At 41.1% G+C, this 17,046-nt stretch overlaps 12 non-coding genes across 12 annotated transcripts; all 12 read left to right on the forward strand.

Moving 5' to 3' along the window:
* The first annotated feature begins 988 nt into the window (after positions 1-988).
* Positions 989-1,061, forward strand: trnap-agg. Its single transcript has one exon. It is a non-coding gene; the product is annotated as a tRNA-Pro (tRNA).
* A 1,332-nt stretch (positions 1,062-2,393) lies between these two features.
* trnap-ugg lies at positions 2,394-2,465 on the forward strand. The gene has a single exon. It is a non-coding gene; the product is annotated as a tRNA-Pro (tRNA).
* Positions 2,466-3,720: 1,255 nt separating this feature from the next.
* Positions 3,721-3,792, forward strand: trnap-agg. The gene has a single exon. It is a non-coding gene; the product is annotated as a tRNA-Pro (tRNA).
* Positions 3,793-5,062: 1,270 nt separating this feature from the next.
* Positions 5,063-5,135, forward strand: trnap-agg. Its single transcript has one exon. It is a non-coding gene; the product is annotated as a tRNA-Pro (tRNA).
* Positions 5,136-6,426: 1,291 nt separating this feature from the next.
* Positions 6,427-6,499, forward strand: trnap-agg. The gene has a single exon. It is a non-coding gene; the product is annotated as a tRNA-Pro (tRNA).
* Positions 6,500-7,802: 1,303 nt separating this feature from the next.
* trnap-agg lies at positions 7,803-7,874 on the forward strand. The gene has a single exon. It is a non-coding gene; the product is annotated as a tRNA-Pro (tRNA).
* Positions 7,875-9,210: 1,336 nt separating this feature from the next.
* trnap-ugg lies at positions 9,211-9,282 on the forward strand. The gene has a single exon. It is a non-coding gene; the product is annotated as a tRNA-Pro (tRNA).
* A 1,292-nt stretch (positions 9,283-10,574) lies between these two features.
* trnap-agg lies at positions 10,575-10,646 on the forward strand. Its single transcript has one exon. It is a non-coding gene; the product is annotated as a tRNA-Pro (tRNA).
* Positions 10,647-11,950: 1,304 nt separating this feature from the next.
* trnap-ugg lies at positions 11,951-12,022 on the forward strand. The gene has a single exon. It is a non-coding gene; the product is annotated as a tRNA-Pro (tRNA).
* Positions 12,023-13,312: 1,290 nt separating this feature from the next.
* trnap-ugg lies at positions 13,313-13,384 on the forward strand. Its single transcript has one exon. It is a non-coding gene; the product is annotated as a tRNA-Pro (tRNA).
* A 1,297-nt stretch (positions 13,385-14,681) lies between these two features.
* Positions 14,682-14,753, forward strand: trnap-agg. Its single transcript has one exon. It is a non-coding gene; the product is annotated as a tRNA-Pro (tRNA).
* Positions 14,754-16,093: 1,340 nt separating this feature from the next.
* Positions 16,094-16,165, forward strand: trnap-agg. Its single transcript has one exon. It is a non-coding gene; the product is annotated as a tRNA-Pro (tRNA).
* The last annotated feature ends 881 nt before the right edge of the window (positions 16,166-17,046 follow it).

Below are 17,046 nucleotides of genomic sequence, written 5' to 3' on the forward strand. Positions count from 1 at the left end.
AACCCACAAGTCTGGAGATTAAATGCAGAACCTAAAATCACTAAATACTTAATGCTTTGCATTGGCGGGAAACGAACACAGGTCAAATGCTTGGAAGGAAGCTATGTTCACCACTATACCACCAATGCAATATGTCACTGTACAGCAACATGGAGAATCAAATTATATCTTGACCGTCATTTCTGTGGAAAGCCAAAAATCTTTGACCAAAAGGCTTGTTGGTCTAGTTGTATAATTATGGCTTAGGGTGTGAGAGGTCTAAGGTTAAAAATATCTGTCATTTTAACCAGCACCGGTTACCTAGACGACTCCCGTGACACTTTAAGGGTAAAGAAGAAGGAAAAAGGATAAGCCCCCTGAGACTTGTGGGGGTCATAGAGCAAAACGGAGAACACCATCGTGTCCGTGAGAGTATCCCCTTTCCATAGAGTAGTCAAAAAATGTTGTAGGTTAAATAGTTTGGAAGCTAAATACATTATTGTGAGAAGATTGATTATTGGGATGTCTCATGGTTTGACAAACAGCGCTCTAGCTCTGCCACCTTTCACAGCAGAAGCGGAGGTGTGACATCAGTTGTTATGGAGGATTGAGATTCATACGATACAAAAATCGGATATCTTTAGTTTAAAACTGACAGATTATAATTGGGATTTTAAAGATGATTTGACTTCGATTGACATACCGGTGCGTCAATCGACTCAAAATAAATGTATTCTTTTTTAAAAATCTTCATTTATCTCTTTTTCATTTGTCTACACACATCGTAATTGTTTTGCTGTTATGGCTGAAGTAGATGGTAACAGAAAGACGCAGCAGATCAATTAAAGAGAATTTGAACTGAACCCTGGTCAAATGCTTGGAGATCAGCTATGCTCAAATGTATACCACCAACACTAACATGTTATTACTCTTTCCTGGCACCATGGACACGTCAATCCATATACTCACCGTCATTGCTGTGGAAAGCAAAACATATAGAAGATCAAAAGGTTTGTTGGTCTAGGGGTATGATTCTCGCTTAGGGTGCGAGAGGTCCTGGGTTCAAATCCCAGAACGAGCCCTTTTGTAGAGCCTTTAATAAGTTGAGATAGGCGGATCTCGGGCCACTGGTAGGAGGGGCAAATGCACAGCACAAGAGTGCAGGGTAAGGTGGCTGAGTGGTTAAGGTGATGGACTGTTAATCCATTGAGGTATGCACTAGCGGGTTCAATGTTGCACAATATTTATTAATTTCATCCTTGAAGGACCCTAAATGAATATAGAAAACATGCAAGAGTAAAGCAGACTTTGAAGACTTACGCAAACAAGGATATAGATTCGAACCCACAAGTCTGGAGATTAAATCCAGAACCTAAAATCACTAAATACTTAATGCTTTGCATTGGGAAACGAACACAGGTCAAATGCTTGGAAGGAAGCTATGTTCACCACTATACCACCAATACAATATTCACTTGTACGGCAACATGGAGAATCAAATTATATCTTGACCGTCATTTCTATGGAAAGCCAAAAATCTTTGACCAAAAGGCTTGTTGGTCTAGTTGTATAATTATGGCTTAGGGTGCGAGAGGTCTAAGGTTAAAAAATCTGTCATTTTAACCAGTACCGGTTACCTTCAGACGACTCCCGTGACACTTGTGGGGAACGTAGGGCAAAATGTAGAACATTGTGACAAGTGGGGTCAAAGTAGCTTGAAGGCTAATCTGCTCTGACGCTACAAACAGAAGTTGGCATGTAGACAGTACCGACTTTAGACGAGCCCCCTGAGACTTGTGGGGGTCATAGAGCAAAACGGAGAACACCATCGTGTCCGTGAGAGTACCCCCTTTCCATAGAGTAGTCAAAAAAATGTTGTAGGTTAAAGTGTTTAGAAGCTAAATACATTATTGTGAGAAGATTGATTATCGGGATGTCTCATGGTTTGACAAACAGCGCTCTAGCTCTGCCGCCTTTCACAGCAGAAGCGGAGGTGTGACATCAGTTGTTATGGAGGATTGAGATGCATGAAAATGGATATCTCTAGTTTAAAACTGACAGAATATAATTGGGATTTTAAAGAAGATTTGACTTCGATTGACATACCGGTGCGTCAATCGACTCAAAATAAATGTATTCTTTTTAATAAAATCTTCATTTATCTCTTTCTTCATTTGTCTACACACATCGAATTGTTTCTGCTGTTATGGCTGAAATAGATGGTATCAGAAAGACACAACAGACCAATTAAAGATAATTTGAACTGGACCCCGGTCAAATGCTTGGAAGATCAGCTATGCTCAAATGTATACCACCAACACTAACATGTATCACTCTTTCCTGGCACCATGGACACGTCAATCCATATACTCACCGTCTTTGCTGGGGAAAGCAAAACATATAGAAGATCAAAAGGTTTGTTGGTCTAGGGGTATGATTCTCGCTTTGGGTGCGAGAGGTCCTGGGTTCAAATCCCAGACGAGCCCTTTTGTGGAGCCTTTAATAAGATGAGATAGGCGGATCTCGGGCCACTGGTAGGAGGGGCAAATGCCAGCACTAGAGTGCCACGGTAAGGTGGCTGAGTGGTTAAGGTGATGGACTGTTAATCCATTGAGGTATGCACCAGTGGGTTCAATGTTGCACAATGTTTATTAATTTCATCCTTGAGGACCCTAAATGAATATAGAACGTGCTAGAGTAAAGCAGACTTTGAAGACTTACACAAACAAGGATATAGATTCGAACCCACAAGTCTGGAGATTAAATGCAGAACCTAAAATCACTAAATACTTAATGCTTTGCACGGGAAACGAACACAGGTCAAATGCTTGGAAGGAAGCTATGTTCACCACTATACCACCAATACAATATGTCACTTGTACAGCAACATGGAGAATCAATTTATATCTTGACCGTCATTTCTATGGAAAGCCAAAAATCTTTGACCAAAAGGCTTGTTGGTCTAGTTGTATAATTATGGCTTAGGGTGTGAAAGGTCTAAGGTTAAAAAAATCTGTCATTTTAACCAGTACCGGTTACCAGGACAAAAGTAAAATTTAAAGTGGGGTCAAATGTAAAAGTCGCGCACAAACAGAGTATACAGAAGCCCCCTGAGACTTGTGGGGGTCATAGAGCAAAACGGAGAACACCATCATGTCCGTGAGAGTACCCCCTTTCCATAGAGTAGTCAAAGAAATGTTGTAGGTTAAATAGTTTGGAAGCTAAATACATTATTGTGAGAAGATTGATTATTGGGATGTCTCATGGTTTGACAAACAGCGCTCTAGCTCTGCCGCCTTTCACAGCAGAAGCGGAGGTGTGACATCAGTTGTTATGGAGGATTGAGATGCATACGATACAAAATGGATATTCTAGTTTAAAACTGACAGATTATAATGGGGATTTTTAAGAAGATTTGACTTCGATTGACATACCGGTGCGTCAATCGACTCAAAATAAATGTATTCTTTTTAAAAAATCTTCATTTATCTCTTTCTTCATTTGTCTACACACATCGTAATTGTTTTGCTGTTATGGCTGAAATAGATGGTAACAGAAAGACGCAGCAGACCAATTAAAGAGAATTTGAACTGAACCCTGGTCAAATGCTTGGAAGATCAGCTATGCTCAAATGTATACCACCAACACTAACATGTATCACTCTTTCCTGGCACCATGGACACGTCAATCCATATACTCACCGTCATTGCTGGGGAAAGCAAAACATATAGAAGATCAAAAGGTTCGTTGGTCTAGGGGTATGATTCTCGCTTAGGGTGCGAGAGGTCCTGGGTTCAAATCCCAGACGAGCCCTTTTGTAGAGCCTTTAATAAGTTGAGATAGTCGGATCTCGGGCCACTGGTAGGAGGGGCAAATGCAACAGCCAAGAGTGCACGGTAAGGGGGCTGAGTGGTTAAGGTAATGGACTGTTAATCCATTGAGATCTGCACTAGCGGGTTCAATGTTGCACAATATTTATTAATTTCATCCTTGAAGACTCTAAATGAATATAGAACATGCAAGAGTAAAGCAGACTGTGAAGACTTACACAAACAAGGATATAGATTCGAACCCACAAGTCTGGAGATTAAATGCAGAACCTAAAATCAGTAAATACTTAATGCTTTGCATTGGGAAACGAACACAGGTCAAATGCTTGGAAGGAAGCTATGTTCACCACTATACCACCAATACAATATTCACTTTAGTACAGCAACATGGAGACATCAAATTATATCTTGACCGTCATTTCTATGGAAAGCCAAAAATCTTTGACCAAAAGGCTTGTTGGTCTAGTTGTATAATTATGGCTTAGGGTGTGAAAGGTCTAAGGTTAAAAAATCTGTCATTTTAACCAGTACCGGTTACCTAGCGATCCTGACATAAGAGCAAAAGAGAACATTGAAGGGGTCAAAGCAAGGAATGCTCGCGTACAAACAGAAGTCAAGACAGAGACTAGAGCCCCCTGAGACTTGTGGGGGTCATAGAGCAAAACGGAGAACACCATCATGTCCGTGAGAGTACCCCCTTTCCATAGAGTGGTCAAAAAAATGTTGTAGGTTAAAGTGTTTGGAAGCTAAATACATTATTGTGAGAAGATTGATTATTGGGATGTCTCATGGTTTGACAAACAGCGCTCTAGCTCTGCCGCCTTTCACAGCAGAAGCGGAGGTGTGACATCAGTTGTTATGGAGGATTGAGATGCAACGAAATGTTCTAGTTTAAAACTGACAGATTATAATGGGGATTTTAAAGATGATTTGACTTCGATTGACATACCGGTGCGTCAATCGACTCAAAATAAATGTATTCTTTTTAAAAAATCTTCATTTATCTCTTTCTTCATTTGTCTACACACATCTAATTGTTTTGCTGTTATGGCTGAAATAGATGGTAACAGAAAGACGCAACAGATGAATTAAAGATAATTTGAACTGAACCCTGGTCAAATACTTGGAAGATAGCTATGCTCAAGTGTATACCACCAACACTAACATGTATACTCTTTCCTGGCACCATGGACACGTCAATCCATATACTCACCGTCATTGCTGGGGAAAGCAAAACATATAGAAGATCAAAAGGCTTGTTGGTCTAGGGGTATGATTCTCGCTTAGGGTGCGAGAGGTCCTGGGTTCAAATCCCAGGACGAGCCCTTTTGTGGAGCCTTTAATAAGTTGAGATAGGCGGATCTCGGGCCACTGGTAGGAGGGGCAAATGCCAGCCAAGAGCGCCACGGTAAGGTGGCTGAGTGGTTAAGGTAATGGACTGTTAATCCATTGAGGTATGCGCTAGCGGGTTCAATGTTGCACAATATTTATTAATTTCATCCTTGAGACTCTAAATGAATATAGAAACATGCAAGAGTAAAGCAGACTGTGAATACTTACACAAACAAGGATATAGATTCGAACCCACAAGTCTGGAGATTAAATCCAGAACCTAAAATCAGTAAATACTTAATGCTTTGCATTGGGAATCGAACACAGGTCAAATGCTTGGAAGGAAGCTATGTTCACCACTATACCACCAATACAATATGTCACTTTAGTACAGCAACATGGAGAATCAATTAATATCTTGACCGTCATTTCTATGGAAAGCCAAAAATCTTTGACCAAAAGGCTTGTTGGTCTAGTTGTATAATTATGGCTTAGGGTGCGAAAGGTCTAAGGTTAAAAAATCTGTCATTTTAACCAGTACCGGTTACCTAACGACGTGACACTTGAGGCAAAAGTGAAATTGTGACATGGGGTCAAAGTAGCTTGAAGAAGTCGGAAGTGGCATGTAGACAGTACCGACTTAGACGAGCCCCCTGAGACTTGTGGGGGTCATAGAGCAAAACGGAGAACACCATCGTGTCCGTGAGAGTACCCCCTTTCCATAGAGTAGTCAAAAAAATGTTGTAGGTTAAATAGTTTAGAAGCTAAATACATTATTGTGAGAAGATTGATTATTGGGATGTCTCATGGTTTGACAAACAGCGCTCTAGCTCTGCCGCCTTTCACAGCAGAAGCGGAGGTGTGACATCAGTTGTTATGGAGGATTGAGATGCATAGATACAAAATGGATATTCTAGTTTAAAACTGACAGAATATAATTGGGATTTTAAAAATGATTTGACTTTCGATTCACGTACCGGTGCGTCAATCGACTCAAAATAAATGTATTCTTTTTAAAAATCTTCATTTATCTCTTTCTTCATTTGTCTACACACATGGTAATTGTTTTGCTGTTATGGCTGAAAGAGATGATATCAGAAAGACGCAGCAGATCAATTAAAGATAATTTGAACTGAACCCTGGTCAAATGCTTGGAAGATCAGCTATGCTCAAATGTATACCACCAACACTAACATGTTATCAGTCTTTCCTGGCACCATGGACACGTCAATCCATATACTCACCGTCTTTGCTGGGGAAAAGCAAAACATATAGAAGATCAAAAGGCTCGTTGGTCTAGGGGTATGATTCTCGCTTAGGGTGCGAGAGGTCCTGGGTTCAAATCCCAGGACGAGCCCTTTTGTAGAGCCTTTAATAAGTTGAGATAGGCGGATCTCGGGCCACTGGTAGGAGGGGCAAATGCCAGCCAAGAGTGCCGACGGTAAGGTGGCTGAGTGGTTAAGGTAATGGACTGTTAATCCATTGAGGTCTGCACCAGCGGGTTCAATGTTGCACAATGTTTATTAATTTCATCCTTGAAGACTCTAAATGAATATAGAAACATGCTAGAGTAAAGCAGACTTTGAAGACTTACACAAACAAGGATATAGATTCGAACCCACAAGTCTGGAGATTAAATGCAGAACCTAAAATCAGTAAATACTTAATGCTTTGCATTGGACGGAAACGAACACAGGTCAAATGCTTGGAAGGAAGCTATGTTCACCACTATACCACCAATGCAATATGTCACTTGTACAGCAACATGGAGACATCAATTAATATCTTGACCGTCATTTCTATGGAAAGCCAAAAATCTTTGACCAAAAGGCTTGTTGGTCTAGTTGTATAATTATGGCTTAGGGTGTGAAAGGTCTAAGGTTAAAAAATCTGTCATTTTAACCAGTACCGGTTACCTTCAGACGACTCCCGTGACACTGTAGAGGGCAAAAGAGAACATGAAGGGTCAAAGAGCAAGGCTAAACGTTGGCACAAACAGAAGGCATGTAGAAGTACCGACTAGACAACCCCTGAGACTTGTGGGGGTCATAGAGCAAAACGGAGAACACCATCATGTCCGTGAGAGTATCCCCTTTCCATAGAGTGGTCAAAAAAATGTGTAGGTTAAATAGTTCAGAAGCTAAATACATTATTGTGAGAAGATTGATTATCGGGATGTCTCATGGTTTGACAAACAGCGCTCTAGCTCTGCCGCCTTTCACAGCAGAAGCGGAGGTGTGACATCAGCGGTTATGGAGGATTGAGATTCATACGATACAAAAATCGGATATCTTTAGTGTAAAACTGACAGATTTTAATGGGGATACAAAAAAAAAATTGACTTCGATTCACGTACCGGTGCGTCAATCGACTCAAAATAAATGTATTCTTTTTAAAAATCTTCATTTATCTCTTTCTTCATTTGTCTACACACATGGTAATTGTTTTGCTGTTATGGCTGAAAGAGATGATATCAGAAAGACGCAGCAGATGAATTACAGAGAATTTGAACTGAACCCTGGTCTAATACTTGGAAGATAGCTATGCTCAAATGTATACCACCAACACTAACATGTTATAGTCTTTCCTGGCACCATGGACACGTCAATCCATATACTCACCGTCATTGCTGGGGAAAGCAAAACATATAGAAGATCAAAAGGTTTGTTGGTCTAGGGGTATGATTCTCGCTTAGGGTGCGAGAGGTCCTGGGTTCAAATCCCAGACGAGCCCTTTTGTAGAGCCTTTAATAAGTTGAGATAGGCGGATCTCGGGCCACTGGTAGGAGGGGCAAATGCCAGCACAAGAGTGCCTGACGGTAAGGGGGCTGAGTGGTTAAGGTAATGGACTGTTAATCCATTGAGGTCTGCACTAGTGGGTTCAATGTTGCACAATATTTATTAATTTCATCCTTGAAGGACCCTAAATGAATATAGAAACATGCTAGAGTAAAGCAGACTTTGAATACTTACACAAACAAGGATATAGATTCGAACCCACAAGTCTGGAGATTAAATGCAGAACCTAAAATCAGTAAATACTTAATGCTTTGCAGCGGGAAACGAACACAGGTCAAATGCTTGGAAGGAAGCTATGTTCACCACTATACCACCAATGCAATATCACTTTAGTACAGCAACATGGAGACATCAAATAATATCTTGACCGTCATTTCTATGGAAAGCCAAAATTCTTTGACCAAAAGGCTTGTTGGTCTAGTTGTATGATTATGGCCTAGGGTGCGAAAGGTCCAAGGTTAAAAAATCTCTCATTTTAACCAGTACCGGTTACCTTCAGACGACTCCCGTGACACTTGTGGGGAACGTAGGGCAAAATGTAGAACATTGTGACAAGTGGGGTCAAAGTAGCTTGAAGGCTAATCTGCTCTGACGCTACAAACAGAAGTTGGCATGTAGACAGTACCGACTTTAGACGAGCCCCCTGAGACTTGTGGGGGTCATAGAGCAAAACGGAGAACACCATCATGTCCGTGAGAGTATCCCCTTTCCATAGAGTGGTCAAAAAATGTGTAGGTTAAATAGTTCAGAAGCTAAATACATTATTGTGAGAAGATTGATTATCGGGATGTCTCATGGTTTGACAAACAGCGCTCTAGCTCTGCCACCCTTTCACAGCAGAAGCGGAGGTGTGACATCAGTTGTTATGGAGGATTGAGATGCATAGTAATGGATATTCTAGTGTAAAACTGACAGATTTTAATGGGGATTTATAAAGATGATTTGACTTCGATTCACGTACCGGTGCGTCAATCGACTCAAAATAAATGTATTCTTTTTAAAAATCTTCATTTATCTCTTTCTTCATTTGTCTACACACATCGTAATTGTTTCTGCTGTTATGGCTGAAATAGATGGTATCAGAAAGACGCAGCAGATCAATTAAAGAGAATTTGAACTGAACCCTGGTCTAATACTTGGAAGATACAGCTATGCTCAAATGTATACCACCAACACTAACATGTTATTCAGTCTTTCCTGGCACCATGGACACGTCAATCCATATACTCACCGTCATTGCTGGGGAAAGCAAAACATATAGAAGATCAAAAGGTTCGTTGGTCTAGGGGTATGATTCTCGCTTTGGGTGCGAGAGGTCCTGGGTTCAAATCCCGGACGAGCCCTTTTGTAGAGCCTTTAATAAGTGGAGATAGTCGGATCTCGGGCCACTGGTAGGAGGGGCAAATGCCAGCACAAGAGTGCCGACGGTAAGGGGGCTGAGTGGTTAAGGTGATGGACTGTTAATCCATTGAGGTCTGCGCCAGTGGGTTCAATGTTGCACAATATTTATTAATTTCATCCTTGAAGGACCCTAAATGAATATAGAAAACATGCTAGAGTAAAGCAGACTTTGAATAGTTACACAAACAAGGATATAGATTCGAACCCACAAGTCTGGAGATTAAATCCAGAACCTAAAATCAGTAAATACTTGATGCTTTGCATTGGGAATCGAACCAGGTCAAATGCTTGGAAGGAAGCTATGTTCACCACTATACCACCAATGCAATATGTACTTTAGTACAGCAACATGGAGAATGAAATTATATCTTGACCGTCATTTCTATGGAAAGCCAAAATTCTTTGACCAAAAGGCTTGTTGGTCTAGTTGTATGATTATGGCTTAGGGTGCGAAAGGTCTAAGGTTAAAAAATCTGTCATTTTAACCAGTACCGGTTACCTTCAGGACGACAGGGAGGGCAAACGTAGAACATTGAAAGGGGGTCAAAGTAGCTAGGTAATGTTGACGCTAAAACAGAAGTGGCTTAGACAGTACGATTAGAAGCCCCCTGAGACTTGTGGGGGTCATAGAGCAAAACGGAGAACACCATCATGTCCGTGAGAGTATCCCCTTTCCATAGAGTGGTCAAAGAAATGTTGTAGGTTAAATAGTTTGGAAGCTAAATACATTTTTGTGAGAAGATTGATTATTGGGATGTCTCATGGTTTGACAAACAGCGCTCTAGCTCTGCCACCTTTCACAGCAGAAGCGGAGGTGTGACATCAGTTGTTATGGAGGATTGAGATGCATAGATATGGATATTCTAGTTTAAAACTGACAGATTTTAATGGGGATTTAAAAAAAAATTTGACTTCGATTCACGTACCGGTGCGTCAATCGACTCAAAATAAATGTATTCTTTTTAAAAATCTTCATTTATCTCTTTCTTCATTTGTCTACACACATGTTAATTGTTTTGCTGTTATGGCTGAAAGAGATGATATCAGAAAGACGCAGCAGATGAATTACAGATGATTTGAACTGAACCCTGGTCTACTACTTGGAAGATCAGCTATGCTCAAATGTATACCACCAACACTAACATGTTATTCAGTCTTTCCTGGCACCATGGACACGTCAATCCATATACTCACCGTCATTGCTGGGGAAAGCAAAACATATAGAAGATCAAAAGGTTTGTTGGTCTAGGGGTATGATTCTCGCTTAGGGTGCGAGAGGTCCTGGGTTCAAATCCCAGACGAGCCCTTTTGTAGAGCCTTTAATAAGTGGAGATAGTCGGATCTCGGGCCACTGGTAGGAGGGGCAAATGCCAGCACAAGAGTGCCGACGGTAAGGTGGCTGAGTGGTTAAGGTAATGGACTGTTAATCCATTGAGGTCTGCGCCAGTGGGTTCAATGTTGCACAATATTTATTAATTTCATCTTGAAGACCCCAAATGAATATAGAACGTGCTAGAGTAAAGCAGACTTTGAATACTTACACAAACAAGGATATAGATTCGAACCCACAAGTCTGGAGATTAAATGCAGAACCTAAAATCAGTAAATACTTGATGCTTTGCGCGGAATCGAACACAGGTCAAATGCTTGGAAGGAAGCTATGTTCACCACTATACCACCAATGCAATATGTCACTTTAGTACAGCAACATGGAGACATAAAATAATATCTTGACCGTCATTTCTATGGAAAGCCAAAATTCTTTGACCAAAAGGCTTTTTGGTCTAGTTGTATGATTATGGCTTAGGGTGCGAAAGGTCTAAGGTTAAAAAATCTGTCATTTTAACCAGTACCGGTTACCAGATCCGTGACACTTGTAAGAGGGCAAAACGTAGAATTGTGACAAGGGGGTCAAGTAGTGAAGGCTAATGTTGACGCTACAAAGAAGTGGCATTAGAAGTACCGATTAGAAAGCCCCTGAGACTTGTGGGGGTCATAGAGCAAAACGGAGAACACCATCGTGTCCGTGAGAGTATCCCCTTTCCATAGAGTAGTCAAAGAAATGTTGTAGGTTAAAGAGTTTAGAAGCTAAATACATTTTTGTGAGAAGATTGATTATTGGGATGTCTCATGGTTTGACAAACAGCGCTCTAGCTCTGCCGCCTTTCACAGCAGAAGCGGAGGTGTGACATCAGTGGTTATGGAGGATTGAGATGCATAGATACAAATGGATATCTCTAGTGTAAAACTGACAGATTTTAATGGGGATTTTAAAGATGATTTGACTTCGATTGACATGCCGGTACGTCAATCGACTCAAAATAAATGGTAGTTCTTTTTTAAAAATCTTCATTTATCTCTTTCTTCATTTGTCTACACACATCGTATTGTTTCTGCTGTTATGGCTGAAAGAGATGGTATCAGAAAGACGCAGCAGATGAATTACAGATGATTTGAACTGAACCCTGGTCTACTACTTGGAAGATAGCTACGCTCACAGGTATACCACAAACACTCACATGTAATTCAGTCTTTCCTGGCACCATGGACACGTCAATCCATATACTCACCGTCATTGCTGGGGAAAGCAAAACATGTCAACACTGAAAAGGCTCGTTGGTCTAGGGGTATGATTCTCGCTTTGGGTGCGAGAGGTCCTGGGTTCAAATCCCAGACGAGCCCTTTTGTGGAGCCTTTAATAAGTGGAGATAGGCGGATCTCGGGCCACTGGTAGGAGGGGCAAATGCAACAGCACAAGAGTGCACGGTAAGGTGGCTGAGTGGTTAAGGTAATGGACTGTTAATCCATTGAGATCTGCACTAGTGGGTTCAATGTTGCACAATATTTATTAATTTCATCCTTGAAGGACCCCAAATGAATATAGAACATGCTAGAGTAAAGCAGACTTTGAATACTTACACAAACAAGGATATAGATTCGAACCCACAAGTCTGGAGATCAAATGCAGAACCTAAAATCAGTAAATACTTGATGCTTTGCATGGCGGGAATCGAACACAGGTCAAATGCTTGGAAGGAAGCTATGTTCACCACTATACCACCAATGCAATATTCACTTTAGTACAGCAACATGGAGAATAAAATAATATCTTGACCGTCATTTCTGTGGAAAGCCAAAATTCTTTGACCAAAAGGCTTGTTGGTCTAGTTGTATGATTATGGCTTAGGGTGTGAAAGGTCTAAGGTTAAAAAATCTGTCATTTTAACCAGTACCGGTTACCTTCAGACGACTCCCTGACACGTGGGGCAAAGTAGAAATTGTGAGGGGTCAAAGAAAGGCTAATCTGTGCGCTACAAACAAAGTTGGCATGTAAATGATAGAAAGCCCCCTGAGACTTGTGGGGGTCATAGAGCAAAACGGAGAACACCATCATGTCCGTGAGAGTACCCCCTTTCCATAGAGTAGTCAAAGAAATGTTGTAGGTTAAAGAGTTTAGAAGCTAAATACATTATTGTGAGAAGATTGATTATTGGGATGTCTCATGGTTTGACAAACAGCGCTCTAGCTCTGCCGCCTTTCACAGCAGAAGCGGAGGTGTGACATCAGTTGTTATGGAGGATTGAGATGCATAATACATTTCTAGTGTAAAACTGACAGATTTTAATGGGGATTTTAAAGAAGATTTTACTTCGATTGACATACCGGTGCGTCAATCGACTCAAAATAAATGTATTCTTTTTTAAAAATCTTCATTTATCTCTTTCTTCATTTGTCTACACACATCGTAATTGTTTCTGCTGTTATGGCTGAAATAGATGGTAACAGAAAGACGCAGCAGATGAATTAAAGATAATTTGAACTGAACCCTGGTCTAATACTTGGAAGATCAGCTATGCTCAAATGCATACCACCAACACTAACATGTTATTAGTCTTTCCTGGCACCATGGACACGTCAATCCATATACTCACCGTCATTGCTGGGGAAAGCAAAACATATAGAAGATCAAAAGGTTTGTTGGTCTAGGGGTATGATTCTCGCTTTGGGTGCGAGAGGTCCTGGGTTCAAATCCCGGACGAGCCCTTTTGTGGAGCCTTTAACAAGTTGAGATAGTCGGATCTCGGGCCACTGGTAGGAGGGGCAAATGCACAGCACTAGAGTGCGACGGTAAGGTGGCTGAGTGGTTAAGGTAATGGACTGTTAATCCATTGTGGTCTGCACCAGTGGGTTCAATGTTGCACAATATTTATTAATTTCATCCTTGAAGGACCCCAAATGAATATAGAAAACATGCTAGAGTAAAGCAGACTTTGAATAGTTACACAAACAAGGATATAGATTCGAACCCACAAGTCTGGAGATCAAATGCAGAACCTAAAATCAGTAAATGCTTGCTGCATTTGCTCGGGAAACGAACACAGGTCAAATGCTTGGAAGGAAGCTATGTTCACCACTATACCACCAATGCAATATGCACTTAGTACAGCAACATGGAGACATCAAATTATATCTTGACCGTCATTTCTGTGGAAAGCCAAAAATCTTTGACCAAAAGGCTTGTTGGTCTAGTTGTATAATTATGGCTTAGGGTGTGAAAGGTCTAAGGTTAAAAAATCTGTCATTTTAACCAGCACCGGTTACCTTAGGACCCGACACGAAGAGGGCAAAGTAGATTGTGGGGGGTCAAAGAGCTTGAAGGCTAATGCTCTGACGCTAAAACAGAAGTTGGCATGTAGACAGTACGACTAGAGAGCCCCCTGAGACTTGTGGGGGTCATAGAGCAAAACGGAGAACACCATCGTGTCCGTGAGAGTACCCCCTTTCCATAGAGTAGTCAAAAAAATGTTGTAGGTTAAAGTGTTTAGAAGCTAAATACATTTTTGTGAGAAGATTGATTATTGGGATGTCTCATGGTTTGACAAACAGCGCTCTAGCTCTGCCACCTTTCACAGCAGAAGCGGAGGTGTGACATCAGTTGTTATGGAGGATTGAGATGCATAGTCTGGTTCTAGTTTAAAACTGACAGATTTTAATTGGGATTTTTAAGATGATTTGACTTCGATTGACATACCGGTGCGTCAAACGACTCAAAATAAATGTATTCTTTTTAATTAAAATCTTCATTTATCTCTTTCTTCATTTGTCTACACACATCAATTGTTTTGCTGTTATGGCTGAAATAGATGGTAACAGAAAGACGCAGCAGATGAATTAAAGAGAATTTGAACTGAACCCTGGTCTAATACTTGGAGATACAGCTATGCTCAAATGCATACCACCAACACTAACATGTTATTCAGTCTTTCCTGGCACCATGGACACGTCAATCCATATACTCACCGTCATTGCTGTGGAAAGCAAAACATATAGAAGATCAAAAGGTTTGTTGGTCTAGGGGTATGATTCTTGCTTAGGGTGCGAGAGGTCCTGGGTTCAAATCCCAGACGAGCCCTTTTGTGGAGCCTTTAACAAGTGGAGATAGTCGGATCTCGGGCCACTGGTAGGAGGGGCAAATGCACAGCACAAGAGCGCGACGAAGGGGGCTGAGTGGTTAAGGCGATGGACTGTTAATCCATTGAGGTCTGCGCTAGTGGGTTCAATGTTGCACAATATTTATTAATTTCATCCTTGAAGACCCCAAATGAATATAGAAAACATGCTAGAGCAAAGCAGACTTTGAAGAGTTACACAAACAAGGATATAGATTCGAACCCACAAGGCTGGAGATCAAATGCAGAACCTAAAATCAGTAAATACTTGATGCTTTGCATTGGACCGGAAACGAACACAGGTCAAATGCTTGGAAGGAAGCTATGTTCACCACTATACCACCAATGCAATATTCAATTTATCACGGCAACATGGAGAATCAAATAATATCTTGACCGTCATTTCTATGGAAAGCCAAAAATCTTTGACCAAAAGGCTTTTTGGTCTAGGTGTATAATTATGGCTTAGGGTGTGAAAGGTCTATGGTTAAAAAAATCTGTCATTTTAACCAGTACCGGTTACCTTCAGACGAGTCCCGTGACACTTGTGGGGAACGTAGGGCAAAATGTAGAACATTGTGACAAGTGGGGTCAAAGTAGCTTGAAGGCTAATCTGCTCTGACGCTACAAACAGAAGTTGGCATGTAGACAGTACCGACTTTAGACGAGCCCCCTGAGACTTGTGGGGGTCATAGAGCAAAACGGAGAACACCATCGTGTCCGTGAGAGTACCCCCTTTCCATAGAGTAGTCAAAAAAATGTTGTAGGTTAAAGTGTTTGGAAGCTAAATACGTTATTGTGAGAAGATTGATTATTGGGATGTCTCATGGTTTGACAAACAGCGCTCTAGCTCTGCCGCCTTTCACAGCAGAAGCGGAGGTGTGACATCAGTTGTTATGGAGGATTGAGATGCAGAACAATGGATTCTAGTTTAAAACTGACAGAATATAATGGGGATTTTTAAGATAATTTTACTTCGATTGACGTACCGGTGCGTCAATCGACTCAAAATAAATGTATGAGGTTTCTTTTTTAAAAATCTTCATTTATCTCTTTTTATTTGTCTACACACATCTAATTGTTTCCTGCTGTTATGGCTGAAATAGATGAAAACAGAAAGACGCAGCAGATGAATTAAAGAGAATTTGAACTGAACCCTGGTCAAATACTTGGAAGATCAGCTACGCTCAAATGTATACCACCAACACTAACATGTTATTCACTCTTTCCTGGCACCATGGACACGTCAATCCATATCCTCACCGTCTTTGCTGTGGAAAGCAAAAAATATAGAAGATCAAATGGTTCGTTGGTCTAGGGGTATGATTCTCGCTTAGGGTGCGAGAGGTCCCGGGTTCAAATCCCAGACGAACCCTTTTGTGGAGCCTTTAACAAGTGGAGATAGGCGGATCTCGGGCCACTGGTAGGAGGGGCAAATGCAACAGCCTAGAGTGCACGGTAAGGTGGCTGAGTGGTTAAGGCGATGGACTGCTAATCCATTGAGGGATGCGCTAGCAGGTTCAATGTTGCACAACATTTATTAATTTCATCTTGAAGGACCCCAAATGAATTTTAGAAAACGTGCAAGAGCAAAGCAGACTGTGAAGACTTACACGAACAAGGATATAGATTCGAACCCACAAGGCTGGAGACCAAATCCAGAACCTAAACCCACTAAACACTTAATGCTCTGCATTGGACAGGAAACGAACACAGGTCAAATGCTTGGAAGGAAGCTATGTTCACCACTATACCACCAATACAATTTGTCACTGTACAGCAACATGGAGACATAAATTAATATCTTGACCGTCATTTCTATGGAAAGCCAAAAATCTTTGACCAAACGGCTTGTTGGTCTAGGTGTATAATTATGGCTAGGGGGAAAGGTCTAAGGTTAAAAAATCTCTCATTTTAACCAGTACCGGTTACCGTCAGACGAGTCCCCTGACACTTGTGGGGGACATAGGGCAAAACGTAGAACATTGTAACAAGTGGGGTCAAAGTAGTTTGAAGGCTAAACTGCTCGGACGCTACAAACAGAAGTTGGCACACAGACAGTACCGACTTTAGACAAGCCCCCTGAGACTTGTGGGGGTCATAGAGCAAAACGGAGAACACCATCATGTCCGTGAGAGTATCCCCTTTCCATAGAGTGGTCAAAATTTTAGACCCTTTTCATGCAAAATGTATACAAAATATTTTTCACGTTTGTTATAAAAAAAATGTATCCCTTCATATGCCGAACTAGTTGCA

The sequence above is a fragment of the Coregonus clupeaformis genome, chromosome 38, assembly GCF_020615455.1.
Source record: "Coregonus clupeaformis isolate EN_2021a chromosome 38, ASM2061545v1, whole genome shotgun sequence".
NCBI classification, from domain to species: Eukaryota; Metazoa; Chordata; class Actinopteri; order Salmoniformes; family Salmonidae; genus Coregonus; species Coregonus clupeaformis.